The sequence below is a fragment of the Drosophila suzukii genome, unplaced genomic scaffold (genome assembly GCF_043229965.1).
Source record: "Drosophila suzukii unplaced genomic scaffold, CBGP_Dsuzu_IsoJpt1.0 scf_4, whole genome shotgun sequence".
Taxonomy (NCBI): domain Eukaryota; kingdom Metazoa; phylum Arthropoda; class Insecta; order Diptera; family Drosophilidae; genus Drosophila; species Drosophila suzukii.
In genome coordinates, this window is record NW_027255927.1 from 259,445 (window position 1) to 275,108 (window position 15,664).

The 15,664-nt window shown below is 39.5% G+C and overlaps 1 protein-coding gene across 1 annotated transcript in view; it reads left to right on the top strand.

Moving 5' to 3' along the window:
- Positions 1-15,664, top strand: part of dpr21 (defective proboscis extension response 21) — a gene marked incomplete at its 5' end in the record, with an annotated part of 428,500 nt that overhangs the window by 249,653 nt on the left and 163,183 nt on the right. The window lies entirely within an intron of this gene.

Sequence of the window (15,664 nt, forward strand, 5' to 3'; positions counted from 1 at the left end):
GATTTATTTTATTGGGGTTCTTTTGATTTCTAAATTATTTTACAATCATAGGAAACATTATTCCCCAACATGATCGGACATGTTCCTCTAAGATAACCATCTTTGAATACTTTGGGTGTGCGACCTTTCACACGTGCACAGCAACACCTGTGATAATAGGGCAAAAGGGTACGTGATCACACCTTTCCCCAACATGATCGGATATGTTCCTCTAAGATAACAACCTTTGGATACTGGTTGTGCGACCTTTCTCACGTGCACCTTTCTTACCTGACTATTAATTGCACATAATGAGGGGAAGGATACATGATCAATATTGTCCCTTGGAGATGTGGGGGCGAAGCGGGCAATTAATTTTACTCTTTATGGACATGATCGTGACTTTTTTATGACTTCAAAGTCCATTAAAATCAGTTAATTTATTGGATTATGCTAATTGTCCCAGAACCCTTATACGTTAATGAGTTGGGGAGGGGGGCGGGGTCCATTAATATGCTAATTGTCCCAGAATCCGCTTTTCCATACTACTAACCACGCAGATGGAGCAACTGGCTCAGATTTTGACACACCACAACATCTGCTCTGCCGAAACATATAATAATAAACAAGGAAGAACGCTATAGTCGAGTACCTCGACTATCAGATACCCGTTACTCAGCTAAATGGAGATATGCAAGCAGCAAAGCGAGATTAAAATGCGCCACCTACCGGCGGTATACAGAATTAAGCGTTATGGGCGTTAGAGTGGGCGTGGCAAATTTTTTTTTTGGACCAATCGATAGGTATTGTCGAGACCAATACATTTCAGTTAAAATTTTTTATCTAGCATAACAATTTTGGGCGTCACAGGTTTTCGCGGTTTGTGGGAGTTAGAGTGGGCGTGGCAAATTTCTTTTTGGATCAATCGATAGGTATTGACGAGACCAATACATTTCAGTTAAAATTTTTTATCTAGCATGAAAATTGTGGGCGTCACAGGTTTTCGCGGTTTGTGGGCGTTAAAGTGGGCGTGGCAAACTTTTTTTTGGATCAATCGATAGGTATTGATGAGAACAATACATTTCAGCTAAAATTTTTATTCTAGTATCAAAACTGTAGGAGCCACAGTTTTGGGCGGTTTGTGGGCGTTAGAGTGGGCGTGGCACTGTGCTGAAACAAACTTGCGCTGCGTAAGAAGCTCAGGAATCTGCACGCCAAATCTCAATAGCCTAGCTCCCATAGTTTCCGAGATCTCAGCGTTCATCCGGACGGACAGACAGACGGACAGACGGACAGACGGACAGACGGACAGACGGACAGACGGACATGGCTAGATCGACTCGGCTAGTGATCCTGATCAAGAATATATATACTTTATGGGGTCGGAAACTCTTCCTTCTGCCTGTTACATACTTTCCGACGAATCTAGTATACCCTTTTACTCTACGAGTAACGGGTATAAAAATTCTGCATTAACTTTAAATACCCTGCCAAGCAGCCCCCTCGACGAATTACAATAAAGCGTGCCGATAACACGTGATGCAGACAGTGAAATTTCGATGGCCCTTGCTGAGGAATTGGAAGGGCGCTTTCAGCCATTCAATCTTGCTAGGTTTGAAGACGTGGATAATACCCTAGCATTCCTAAATGCCGCCTCCCTGGCGATCGAACCTATCCCACATGTGAGTCCGGAAGAGGTCTGCCTCTAAATTTGCAAGCTGCAACGCAGTAAGGCTCTCGGTTTCGACGGGATCGACAGCAGAATTTCCAAGGCGTTACCTAGGAAGGGTATACTATTTCTAGCTCTCATTTTCAACCACATGCTAGTATCAACCATTTTCCCACACAGTGGAAGTGTGCTGTGATATCGATGATACCCAAGCCAGGATAAAAGGAAAACCTTGTTGCATCCTACCGACCAATAAGTCAACTGCCCACCTTCTCTAAAATATTCCTTAGTAGAATGATGGCATTAAGAAGTGGCAGGACGCCATTCCAGACCACCAGTTCGGCTTTAGAAGTCACGATGGAACCCCAGAGCAAGCACATCGGGTAACGCGGCACATCCTTGGAGTGTTCGAAAACAAGCAGTACAGTTCAGCAGTCTTTCTTGACGTCAAATAACCTTTTGACCGCGTTTGGCACGATGGCTTGCCGTTTGAAAACTCTCCTGCCTACTGCCCAATATCTTCTCCTGAAATCGTATCTCTTAGAACGAAATTTTATGGTAGATGTGAGAGACGAAAGATCGTCTATCAGATGCATTCGAGCTGGCGTACCTCAAGGTAGCGTTGTTTGTCCGGTTCTATACACTCTGTTTACCGCTGACCTGCCATACCCTAGGGAACTGGGTACCCTTTTGGCTACGTATGATGATGATACAGCCTTTATTACCAACTTCACGTGTCGAATTAAAGCGACTCGAATCACACAAAACTTTTTGGATTTGTATGGCGAATGGACGAATCGATGGAATATCTCGATAAACGGAAATAAGTCTCAGCACTGCAACTTCTCTCTTAGAAGTAAAATTCTCCCCAGAGTGAATTTCCAGGACACAGTCTTACCGCAATCAGCCCAGGCTCAGTATTTGGGCTTGACTTTGGACAAACGTGGAGGCAGCACATAACTAAGATTACAGCAACATGTCGTGCTAAACTGCGGAAATTAGATTGAATGCTTAAAGGTACAAGTGAGCTCAGTATTAGCAACAAGATGTTGCTGTACAGGTCGATAGTGGTACCTTCATTCACTTATTGCATACAAATATGGGGTACCGCTTCCGACTCAAATGTCATGAGGGTCCAAAGAGTGCAAAACCGGGCGCTACGTTCGATTGCGCATGCCCCTTGGTACGTAAGGAACGAGGTCCTAGCTTGCGATCTTCACATCCCCACGGTGCGAGAGCAGATAAACATGCACTCGAGCCGTTACAACGACCGTCTACTAGCCCACACCAACCATCTAGCAGCATCCCTGGCAAACCCAACTACAACGAGAAGAAGACTGAAAGGTCGGCGCCCTGGCGATCTTTGGGCACGAGGACGTCATTGTACCCGTGTCTTAAAACAATAATGTATAACTGTCACTGCTATAAATTTGTTAACTTCCTTATTTCTGTTATGTTTCATGTTATTTTTTCCTTTGTTATTACCATGCGTTTTATAGACATTAGGTTGGCTGATCAACGCTTAAATAAATATGAGCACAAAAAATATATAAAAGTACAAAGAGTACGTACACTAAAAAAACAAAACCCTGCCAAGCAACAAACATAGCACAATCGGAAAAAAACATGCCTATCTTTGACAGCTGAAAACAAATAAAACCCTGGAAAAAATTGAAACTATACTCTACCATATAAGCAGAACAACCGGCAATAAGATAAAACTTATTTACAGGGAAAACAACCAAAAACAAGGAAGAACGCTATAGTCGAGTACCTCGACTATCAGATACCCGTTACTCAGCTAAATGGAGATATGCAAGCAGCAAAGCGAGATTAAAATGCGCCACCTACCGGCGGTATACAGAATTAAGCGTTATGGGCGTTAGAGTGGGCGTGGCAAATTTTTTTTTTGGACCAATCGATAGGTATTGTCGAGACCAATACATTTCAGTTAAAATTTTTTATCTAGCATAACAATTTTGGGCGTCACAGGTTTTCGCGGTTTGTGGGAGTTAGAGTGGGCGTGGCAAATTTCTTTTTGGATCAATCGATAGGTATTGACGAGACCAATACATTTCAGTTAAAATTTTTTATCTAGCATGAAAATTGTGGGCGTCACAGGTTTTCGCGGTTTGTGGGCGTTAAAGTGGGCGTGGCAAACTTTTTTTTGGATCAATCGATAGGTATTGATGAGAACAATACATTTCAGCTAAAATTTTTATTCTAGTATCAAAACTGTAGGAGCCACAGTTTTGGGCGGTTTGTGGGCGTTAGAGTGGGCGTGGCACTGTGCTGAAACAAACTTGCGCTGCGTAAGAAGCTCAGGAATCTGCACGCCAAATCTCAATAGCCTAGCTCCCATAGTTTCCGAGATCTCAGCGTTCATCCGGACGGACAGACAGACGGACAGACGGACAGACGGACAGACGGACAGACGGACAGACGGACAGACGGACAGACGGACAGACGGACATGGCTAGATCGACTCGGCTAGTGATCCTGATCAAGAATATATATACTTTATGGGGTCGGAAACTCTTCCTTCTGCCTGTTACATACTTTCCGACGAATCTAGTATACCCTTTTACTCTACGAGTAACGGGTATAATAACTTACCCACCAAACATCAACAAAGTAAATCAACATCATATGACGATCTCGAAGAACCCATGGACACCACAACCGCATTCACCTCAACATCAACACCATTACTCAGTTCATCTCTATCAGCAGAACTTAAACATGGAATTTACTCAAATAAACAAAGCACCACTGCCAAGCCCGTAAAATCTAAAGAAACCAAGGGAGAACGCTATAGTCGAGTACCTCGACTATCAGATACCCGTTACTCAGCTAATGGCACCATAGGGAAATGGAGTTATGCAAGCAGCAAAGCGAGATTGAAATGCGCCACCTACCCGTGATCTCAATATATTGTTATGTGGGCGGTAGACAGATTTAAGCGTTATGCGCGTTAGAATGGGCGTGGCAAACTTTTATTGAGGTCATTCGATAGGTATTGACGAGACTAATACATTTCAGTTAACATTTTATTTTAGCATGAAAATTGTGGGCGCCACAGGCTTAGGCGGTTTGTGGGCGCTAGAAGGGGCGTGGCAAACTTTATTTTGGAATACTCGATTGGTATTAACAAGACTAATACATTTCAGTTAAAATTTTTTATCTAGCATTAAAATTGTGGGCACCACAGATTTGGGTGTCTTGTGGACGTTATAGTGGGCATGGCGTCTTTGCGTAACAATCTTGCACTGCGTACTAGGCTACGGAATCTAAATCTGAAATCCCAATTCTCTAACTTCTATAGTTTTTGAGATATCCGCGTTCAAATATACCATTTTTTTTAAGTTTGTGGGCGGTTTGTGGGCGTTGAAGTGGGCGTTGAAGTGGGCGTTGAAGTGGGCGTTGTAGTAGGCGTTGAAGTGGACTTGGCAAACTTTATTTTGGGTTACTCGATAGGTGTTGATAAGGACAATACATTTCAGTTAAAATTTTTATGATAGCATCAAAACTGTAGGAGCCACAGTTTTGGGCGGTTTGTGGGCCCTAGAGTATGCGTGGCACATTGCTGAAACAAACTTGCGCTGCCTAAGAAGCTCAGGAATCTGCATGCCAAAACTCAATAGCCTAACTCTTATAGTTTCCGAGATCCAGCGTTCATCCGGACAGACAGACGGACATGGCTTGATCGACTCGGCTAGTGATCCTGATCAAGAATATATACTCTTTATGGGGTAGGAAACGGTTCCTTCTGCCTGTTACATACTTTCCGACGAATCTAGTATACCCTTTTACTCTACGAGTAACGGGTATAAAAACAAGGAAGAGTGGGCGTGGTAAGCCTTTTTGGGTCAATCGATAAGTATTGACGAGACTAATACATTCCAGTTAAAGCATACAGCATACAGCATATTTTTTAATATCCAACTGATATGCTTTCATATCAAACTGATATGCTTTCACATCAAACTGATATGCTTTCATATCAAACTGATATTTTTTTTGTATTAATTTGACATTAAACTGGTATATCAAACTTATATTTTGTCAAATCAATTCGACACTTAACTCATACCCAGCTTTATATTAAGATCATTTTATTGAGCGAAACAAATTTGTAGTTTTATTTAAAATTTATTTTCATTCAGTCTTATGTTACATATAAAAAATAATTGTAACTTAAAATTAAGAATCAACAAAGCACTCTAGATTAACGTATAGAACCACAAAAAATAAATTATATAAACACTGATTAAAGTTAATAATATTTAAGCTAGAAACCATTAGTTAGAACTAATAATGTCACCTTTTCTTTATATGTTGGTGTCGTATCCCCTGCGCAGACATCAATGTGCTAAAATTTGAAATTATTACAACCTATTATGAAAATATTAAAAATTAAACTTACTTGTGCTCGCTTCCATTCTTGGAGCTTCTCGCGGAACTCGGATTTCAGACCAAGATGTTCTCTCTTGGAAAATATTAAATCAAGATTTGAAGCACTAATGTACTGCAGCCTTTCATAGTAGTATCCACACTCTAGGAATATATTGCAAAAATTAGTCTCAACTAATAATGGCTTACACATGTATATATATATGTATATATATATATATATGTGCACATATGTTGATTTATAAAAACCTAAAAGCAGGTCAAGCACAACCAAATCGACCTCGTGGTCCGTAAGAAATTGAAAAAGCAAAAGTGGATCCTCCATGGTACTTCGACAAACTAATGCACAAATAAAGTAATTTAGTTAAAATTATACATACTTACCAAGTAATTACATTTATAAACACCTTAAACTTTTCTTTTGTCACGTTTTACACTAAAATTGACGCAGTAAATAAAAGTGGGACCACCGCATACAAAGCGTAATTATACCGTTGTACACAGAATATACACAAAAAGGACGAATTTACAGTCATACTATTTTTTCGAAGACTTTTCGATGTTACGTTTGATATGAAATCTTATCAACTTGTTAAGTATTCATATCATTACGATACGGATTCATATTAACATTTGAAGCTGATATGATTTCGTATCATATTGATATGAATTCGAATCATTTTGATATGAAAAAATTGATATGTGAAAATTGAGGAGACAATATCAAACGGGTATTTTTCCGTTTTTTTCTCTGTGTACGGAATCTAAATCTGAAATCCCAATTCTCTATCTTTGACCGTTTCCGAGATATCAGCGCTTATACTTACGATTTTTTGAAGTTTGTAGGCGGTTTGTGGGCTTTTATTTGGGCGTGGCAACCTTTTTTTTTGGTCTATCGATAGGTATTGTCAGAACAATAAATTTCAGTTCAAATTTTTATTCTAGCACTAAACCTGTAGGAGTCAATGATTTAGCCAGTTTGTGGGCGTGAGTGTCACACTGACGAAACAATCTTGCGCTGCGCAGGAATCTCAAGAGTCTGCATGCCCAATCCCAGTATTGCAGCTTTTATAGTTTCTGAGATTACAGCGTTCATACGGACAGACGGACATGGCAAGATTGACTCGGCTAGTGTTCCTGATCAAGAATATACGAGTATGTACTTAATGGGGTCGGAAACGCTTCATTCTACCTGTTACATACTTTCCAACGAATCTAGAATACCTTTTTACTCTACGAGTAACGGGTAAAATTATCAGAAACCTAAGAAAAAGAAAAATCTAACCCTTTACCATGTCTGTATCGCGAATAATAAAAAATTATGTATCCAATACACGAAAAAATCTGAACGATGGGTTCCCAGAATTTTAACTGAGGCTCAAAAAGAGGCACGCGTGCGTTTTGCTCATTTTTTTTAAACAAATTTCAAAACGGTGAGTCTAGCACTTTCAAGAAAATTTTAACAGGTGATGAAGCAGGGTTTTACAAGTACGACCCTGAAACCAAACAGCAATCCATGGTATGGAGCCCAGAAGGCGCAAATCCACCTGTTAAAGCAAAGCAGCAAAAGTCAGCCACAAAAGTAATTGTTGAACTAATAAGCTTTTTTATTAGTTGTTGCTAAATTAAAATACGAATTTCAGGTTGCTTTAGGCTTGTTAACAATTTATTAGCGAGAGAGAGTACAGCAGGCGAGACGAGAATGCGTTTTATGTCGAGATCAGAATTCGTACTGATTTACAAAGGGACAGCCAGCCGAAAGCTGGGCCAAAAAATGCAAGTACACAAAAGACGAGAGAGCTAGATAAAGAGAGCTACCTTTCGCGATGCCATTAATATAAGAGATCGAATTAAGAAGTTAGTTGGCTGCTGCGGCTGCGTGACCCGACAGTAATGATGACAGTTTTCTTCACTAGAGATTAAGTTATAGCTGCTATTCCTTTGGAAAAGGTAAGAGGGTAACTGCTAAATGGTATACTGAAACTAGCTTACCAGAAGTATTCCAAAAATTATTGGGAAAACGCCAAAAAAAGGAACTTCGCCGCTACTTTTTACCTCATGATAATTCGCCTGCACACACTGCTGGAAAAACAAGCGATTTTATTGCGCAGTCAGGCATCGAAGAAATCCGACAAGCACCTTATTCGCCAGATCTAGCACATTGTGCCAATTGGGAAGACTGTTTTGCAAGGTAAATTTATCGACTTCAATAATGTATCGAAATAAATGGCGATTACGTTGAAAAAATACAAAGAGATGAAGAATAAAGATTTAAAATTAAAAAAATTTTTGTTTAATTTTTTCTACTCTGTTAAGCGAACTTTTGTTAGTCCCCCGTATACATACAAGTTAGGTATACGCAAATAGGCAGCACATAACTAAGATTACAGCAACATGTCGTGCTAAACTGCGGAAATTAGATTGAATGCTTAAAGGTACAAGTGAGCTCAGTCTTAGCAACAAGATGTTGCTGTACGTCGATAGTGGTACCTTCATTCACTTATTGCATACAAATATGGGGTACCGCTTCAGACTCAAATGTCATGAGGGTCCAAAGAGTGCAAAACCGGGCGCTACGTTCGATTGCGGATGCCCCTTGGTACGTAAGGAACGAGGTCCTAGCTTGCGATCTTCACATCCCCACGTTGCGAGAGCAGATAAACATGCACTCGAGCCGTTACAACGACCGTCTACTAGCCCACACCAACCATCTAGCAGCATCCCTGGCAAACCCAACTACAACGAGAAGAAGACTGAAAGGTCGGCGCCCTGGCGATCTTTGGGCACGAGGACGTCATTGTACCCGTGTCTTAAAACAATAATGTATAACTGTCACTGCTATAAATTTGTTAACTTCCTTATTTCTGTTATGTTTCATGTTATTTTTTCCTTTGTTATTACCATGCGTTTTATAGACATTAGGTTGGCTGATCAACGTTTAAATAAATATGAGCACAAAAAAAATATATAAAAGTACAAAGAGTACGTACACTAAAAAAATAAAACCCCGCCAAGCAACAAACATAGCACAATCGGAAAAAAACATGTCTATCTTTGACAGCTGAAAACAATTAAAACCCTGGAAAAAATTGAAACTATACTCTACCATATAAGCAGAACAACCGGCAATAAGAACTAAGATAAAACTTAATTACAGAGAAAACAACCAAAAATAACTTACCCACCAAACATCAACAAAGTAAATCAACATCATATGACGATCTCGAAGAACCCATGGACACCACAACCGCATTCACCTCAACATCAACACCATTACTCAGTTCATCTCTATCAGCAGAACTTAAACATGGAATTTACTCAAATAAACAAAGCACCACTGCCAAGCCCGTAAAATCTAAAGAAACCAAGGGAGAACGCTATAGTCGAGTACCTCGACTATCAGATACCCGTTACTCAGCTAATGGCACCATAGGGAAATGGAGATATGCAAGCAGCAAAGCGAGATTGAAATGCGCCACCTACCCGTGATCTCAATATATTGTTATGTGGGCGGTAGACAGATTTAAGCGTTATGCGCGTTAGAGTGGGCGTGGCAAACTTTTATTGAGGTCATTCGATAGGTATTGACGAGACTAATACATTTCAGTTAACATTTTATTTTAGCATGAAAATTGTGGGCGCCACAGGCTTAGGCGGTTTGTGGGCGCTAGAAGGGGCGTGGCAAACTTTATTTTGGAATACTCGATTGGTATTAACAAGACTAATACATTTCAGTTAAAATTTTTTATCTAGCATTAAAATTGTGGGCACCACAGATTTGGGTGTCTTGTGGGCGTTATAGTGGGCATGGCATCTTTGCGTAACAATCTTGCACTGCGTACTAGGCTCCGGAATCTAAATCTGAAATCCCAATTCTCTAACTTCTATAGTTTTTGAGATATCCGCGTTCAAATATACCATTTTTTTTAAGTTTGTGGGCGGTTTGTGGGCGTTGAAGTGGGCGTTGAAGTGGGCGTTGCAGTAGGCGTTGAAGTGGACTTGGCAAACTTTATTTTGGGTTAATCGATAGGTGTTGATAAGGACAATACATTTCAGTTAAAATGTTTATGATAGCATCAAAACTGTAGGAGCCACAGTTTTGGGCGGTTTGTGGGCGTTAGAGTATGCGTGGCACATTGCTGAAACAAACTTGCGCTGCCTAAGAAGCTCAAGAATCTGCATGCCAAAACTCAATAGCCTAACTCTTATAGTTTCCGAGATCTCAGCGTTCATCCGGACAGACAGACGGACATGGCTTGATCGACTCGGCTAGTGATCCTGATCAAGAATATATACTCTTTATGGGGTCGGAAACGGTTCCTTCTGCCTGTTACATACTTTCCGACGAATCTAGTATACCCTTTTACTCTACGAGTAACGGGTATAAAAACAAGGAAGAGTGGGCGTGGTAAGCCTTTTTGGGTCAATCGATAGGTGTTGACGAGACTAATTCGATTGCGGATGCCTCTTGGTACGTAAGAAACGAGGTCCTAGCTTGCGATCTTCACATCCCCACGGTGCGAGAGCAGATAAACATGCACTCGAGCCGTTACAACGACCGTCTACTAGCCCACACCAACCATCTAGCAGCATCCCTGGCAAACCCAACTACAACGAGAAGAAGACTGAAAGGTCGGCGCCCTGGCGATCTTTGGGCACGAGGACGTCATTGTACCCGTGTCTTAAAACAATAATGTATAACTGTCACTGCTATAAATTTGTTAACTTCCTTATTTCTGTTATGTTTCATGTTATTTTTTCCTTTGTTATTACCATGCGTTTTATAGACATTAGGTTGGCTGATCAACGCTTAAATAAATATGAGCACAAAAAAATATATAAAAGTACAAAGAGTACGTACACTAAAAAAATAAAACCCCGCCAAGCAACAAACATAGCACAATCGGAAAAAAACATGCCTATCTTTGACAGCTGAAAACAATTAAAACCCTGGAAAAAATTGAAACTATACTCTACCATATAAGCAGAACAACCGGCAATAAGAACTAAGATAAAACTTAATTACAGGGAAAACAACCAAAAATAACTTACCCACCAAACATCAACAAAGTAAATCAACATCATATGACGATCTCGAAGAACCCATGGACACCACAACCGCATTCACCTCAACATCAACACCATTACTCAGTTCATCTCTATCAGCAGAACTTAAACATGGAATTTACTCAAATAAACAAAGCACCACTGCCAAGCCCGTAAAATCTAAAGAAACCAAGGGAGAACGCTATAGTCGAGTACCTCGACTATCAGATACCCGTTACTCAGCTAATGGCACCATAGGGAAATGGAGATATGCAAGCAGCAAAGCGAGATTGAAATGCGCCACCTACCCGTGATCTCAATATATTGTTATGTGGGCGGTAGACAGATTTAAGCGTTATGCGCGTTAGAATGGGCGTGGCAAACTTTTATTGAGGTCATTCGATAGGTATTGACGAGACTAATACATTTCAGTTAACATTTTATTTTAGCATGAAAATTGTGGGCGCCACAGGCTTAGGCGGTTTGTGGGCGCTAGAAGGGGCGTGGCAAACTTTATTTTGGAATACTCGATTGGTATTAACAAGACTAATACATTTCAGTTAAAATTTTTTATCTAGCATTAAAATTGTGGGCACCACAGATTTGGGTGTCTTGTGGGCGTTATAGTGGGCATGGCGTCTTTGCGTAACAATCTTGCACTGCGTACTAGGCTACGGAATCTAAATCTGAAATCCCAATTCTCTAACTTCTATAGTTTTTGAGATATCCGCGTTCAAATATACCATTTTTTTTAAGTTTGTGGGCGGTTTGTGGGCGTTGAAGTGGGCGTTGAAGTGGGCGTTGAAGTGGGCGTTGTAGTAGGCGTTGAAGTGGACTTGGCAAACTTTATTTTGGGTTACTCGATAGGTGTTGATAAGGACAATACATTTCAGTTAAAATTTTTATGATAGCATCAAAACTGTAGGAGCCACAGTTTTGGGCGGTTTGTGGGCCCTAGAGTATGCGTGGCACATTGCTGAAACAAACTTGCGCTGCCTAAGAAGCTCAGGAATCTGCATGCCAAAACTCAATAGCCTAACTCTTATAGTTTCCGAGATCTCAGCGTTCATCCGGACAGACAGACGGACATGGCTTGATCGACTCGGCTAGTGATCCTGATCAAGAATATATACTCTTTATGGGGTCGGAAACGGTTCCTTCTGCCTGTTACATACTTTCCGACGAATCTAGTATACCCTTTTACTCTACGAGTAACGGGTATAAAAACAAGGAAGAGTGGGCGTGGTAAGCCTTTTTGGGTCAATCGATAGGTATTGACAAGATAATACATTCCAGTTAAAGCCTACGGAATCTAAATCTGAAATCCCAATTCTCTATCTTTGACTGTTTCCGAGATATCAGCGCTTATACTTACGATTTTTTGAAGTTTGTAGGCGGTTTGTGGGCTTTTATTTGGGCGTGGCAACCTTTTTTTTTGGTCAATCGATAGGTATTGTCAGAACAATAAATTTCAGTTCAAATTTTTATTCTAGCACTAAACCTGTAGGAGTCAATGATTTAGCCAGTTTGTGGGCGTGAGTGTCACACTGACGAAACAATCTTGCGCTGCGCAGGAATCTCAAGAGTCTGCATGCCCAATCCCAGTATTGCAGCTTTTATAGTTTCTGAGATTACAGCGTTCATACGGACAGACGGACATGGCAAGATTGACTCGGCTAGTGTTCCTGATCAAGAATATACGAGTATGTACTTAATGGGGTCGGAAACGCTTCATTCTACCTTTTACATACTTTCCAACGAATCTAGAATACCTTTTTACTCTACGAGTAACGGGTAAAATTATCAGAAACCTAAGAAAAAGAAAAATCTAACCCTTTACCATGTCTGTATCGCGAATAATAAAAAATTATGTATCCAATACACGAAAAAATGTGAACGATGGGTTTCCAGAATTTTAACTGAGGCTCAAAAAGAGGCACGCGTGCGTTTTGCTCATTTTTTTTAAACAAATTTAAAAACGGTGAGTCTAGCACTTTCAAGAAAATTTTAACAGGTGATGAAGCAGGGTTTTACAAGTACGACCCTGAAACCAAACAGCAATCCATGGTATGGAGCCCAGAAGGCGCAAATCCACCTGTTAAAGCAAAGCAGCAAAAGTCAGCCACAAAAGTAATGATGTCAGTTTTCTTCACTAGAGATTAAGTTATAGCTGCTATTCCTTTGGAAAAGGTTAGAGAAACTAGCTTACCAGAAGTATTCCAAAAATTATTGGGAAAACGCCAAAAAAAGGAACTTCGCCGCTACTTTTTACCTCATGATAATTCGCCTGCACACACTGCTGGAAAAACAAGCGATTTTATTGCGCAGTCAGGCATCGAAGAAATCCGACAAGCACCTTATTCGCCAGATCTAGCACATTGTGACTTTTAATTGTTTCCAAAAATAAAAAAAAATCTGAGAGGAAGAGTCTTCAACAGCAATGAGGAAATAATAAATGCGGTCAATGATAAACTTTCGAAACTCCAAAAAGCCAATTGGGAAGACTGTTTTGCAAGGTATATTTATCGACTTCAAAAATGTATCGAAATAAATGGCGATTACGTTGAAAAAATACAAAGAGATGAAGAATAAAGATTTAAAATTAAAAAAATTTTTGTTTAATTTTTTCTACTCTATTAAGCGAACTTTTGTTAGTCCCCCGTATAATAGTATACAAGTTAGGTATACGCAAATACGAAACCGAACATACAACCTGTATATCCCGAGATATTCATTATTTCAATTGTCAATAACATAAGTCCAGAGCGTACTATCGCCGTTAATCAAATCAATCCGACTTTAACATTTAACCCCTCAGACACACATCGGCGGCACCAGAATTATTTTTATCGACGATGGCAGATATACACAATATTCAAACATTTAAACAATGGTTAAGGTTATTGGTTACACAATATAAAGGAAAAGAGAAACACGTAGCAGATGCTTTATCCAGGATTACAAAAAAGGGATCAAAAGATAACAAAATTGAAGAAGTATTTCAAAATGAAGACGATGTAGATACTACTGCAGCAACGCTGCATAGTGCACAAGAAGATAATGGTGATTGCATACAAATTACCGAACGACCAGTTAACGTTTTTAATCACCAACTTGTTTTTGAAAAAGGAAATCAAGACACTAACGAACTAACTCACTACTTTAACAAAACTATTAATAAAATTATATACAGTGACATGACTGTAACTTTGGCGAAAGACATAATTATAAAATTTATATGTGGACACCATTTTGTTATGTACATTAATAATGACGAAGACTTTGCTATTTTTCAACGAGTCTATATGAAATTAATTAAACCAATACTGGTACGAAATGAATGAAAACTTCAGTAGTACTTCCCAACTTGCCCACATATGCAGACTTTCATTAAATAATAATAGAAATACATGAAAAAACAACACACCAAGGTATTAAAAAGACTTATGACACTTTTAAAACGAAATACTACTTCCCAGATGCACAAAAACTTATTCAAAACATTATTAATAAATGTGAAGTTTGTAATTTGTGCAAAGCAGAGCACAGAAAATTTGATCTTAAGTTTGAAAAAACTCCAGAAACCAAAAATATTCGCGATAAATATGTTATAGACTATTACTTTATTGACCACAGATTAAATAAAAAGTAAAAAAGCTCTTCTTAAATTTTTTATACGATAGGTAAACCGAAAACAATTAAAACGGAGAAAGATTCTGGCCTAGCATCTAAATCATTATAAAATTGGTTACAAAAGGAAAAAAATTAACATTAAATTTACAACTAGCAAGAATGGTGTAGCCGATATAGATAGGGTACATAAAACAATCAATTAAATACTTAGAATTATTAATACAGATGCTAAATATAACTTAATGAACACAGAAAAGGCAATATGCGTTTCTAATTACGAAACAAAGGAGAACTCTATAGTCGAGTACCTCAACTTTCAGATACCCGTTACTCAGCTAAAGTGACCAAAGGGAAATGGAGATAGGCAAGCAGTAACGCGAGATTGACATGCGCCACCTACCCGCGATCTCAAATTATGGTTATGTGGGCGGTAGACAGATTTAGGCGTTATGGCCGTTAGAGTGGGCGTGGCAAACATTTTTTGGGATCAATCGATAGGTATCGACTGGACTAATACATTTCAGTTATCATTTTTTTCTAGCATGAAAATTGTGGCCGCCACACGCTTAGGCGGTTTGTGGGCGTTAGGTTGGCTGTGGCAAACTTTTTTTTGGATCAATCGATGGGTATTAACAAGACTAATACGTTTCAGTTAAAATTTGTTATCTAGCATATAAATTGAGGACACCACAGATTTGGGCGGCTTGTGGGCATTGCACTGCGTACAAGGCTACGAAGTCTAAATCTGAAATCCCAATTCTCTACCTTCTATAGTTTCTGAGATATCCGCGTTCATACTTACGATTTTTTGAAGTTTGTGGGCGGTTTGTGGGCGTTGAAGTGGGCAAACTTTATTTTGTGTTAATCGATAGGTATTGATAAGGACAATACATTTCAATTAAAATGTTTATTCTAGCATCAAAA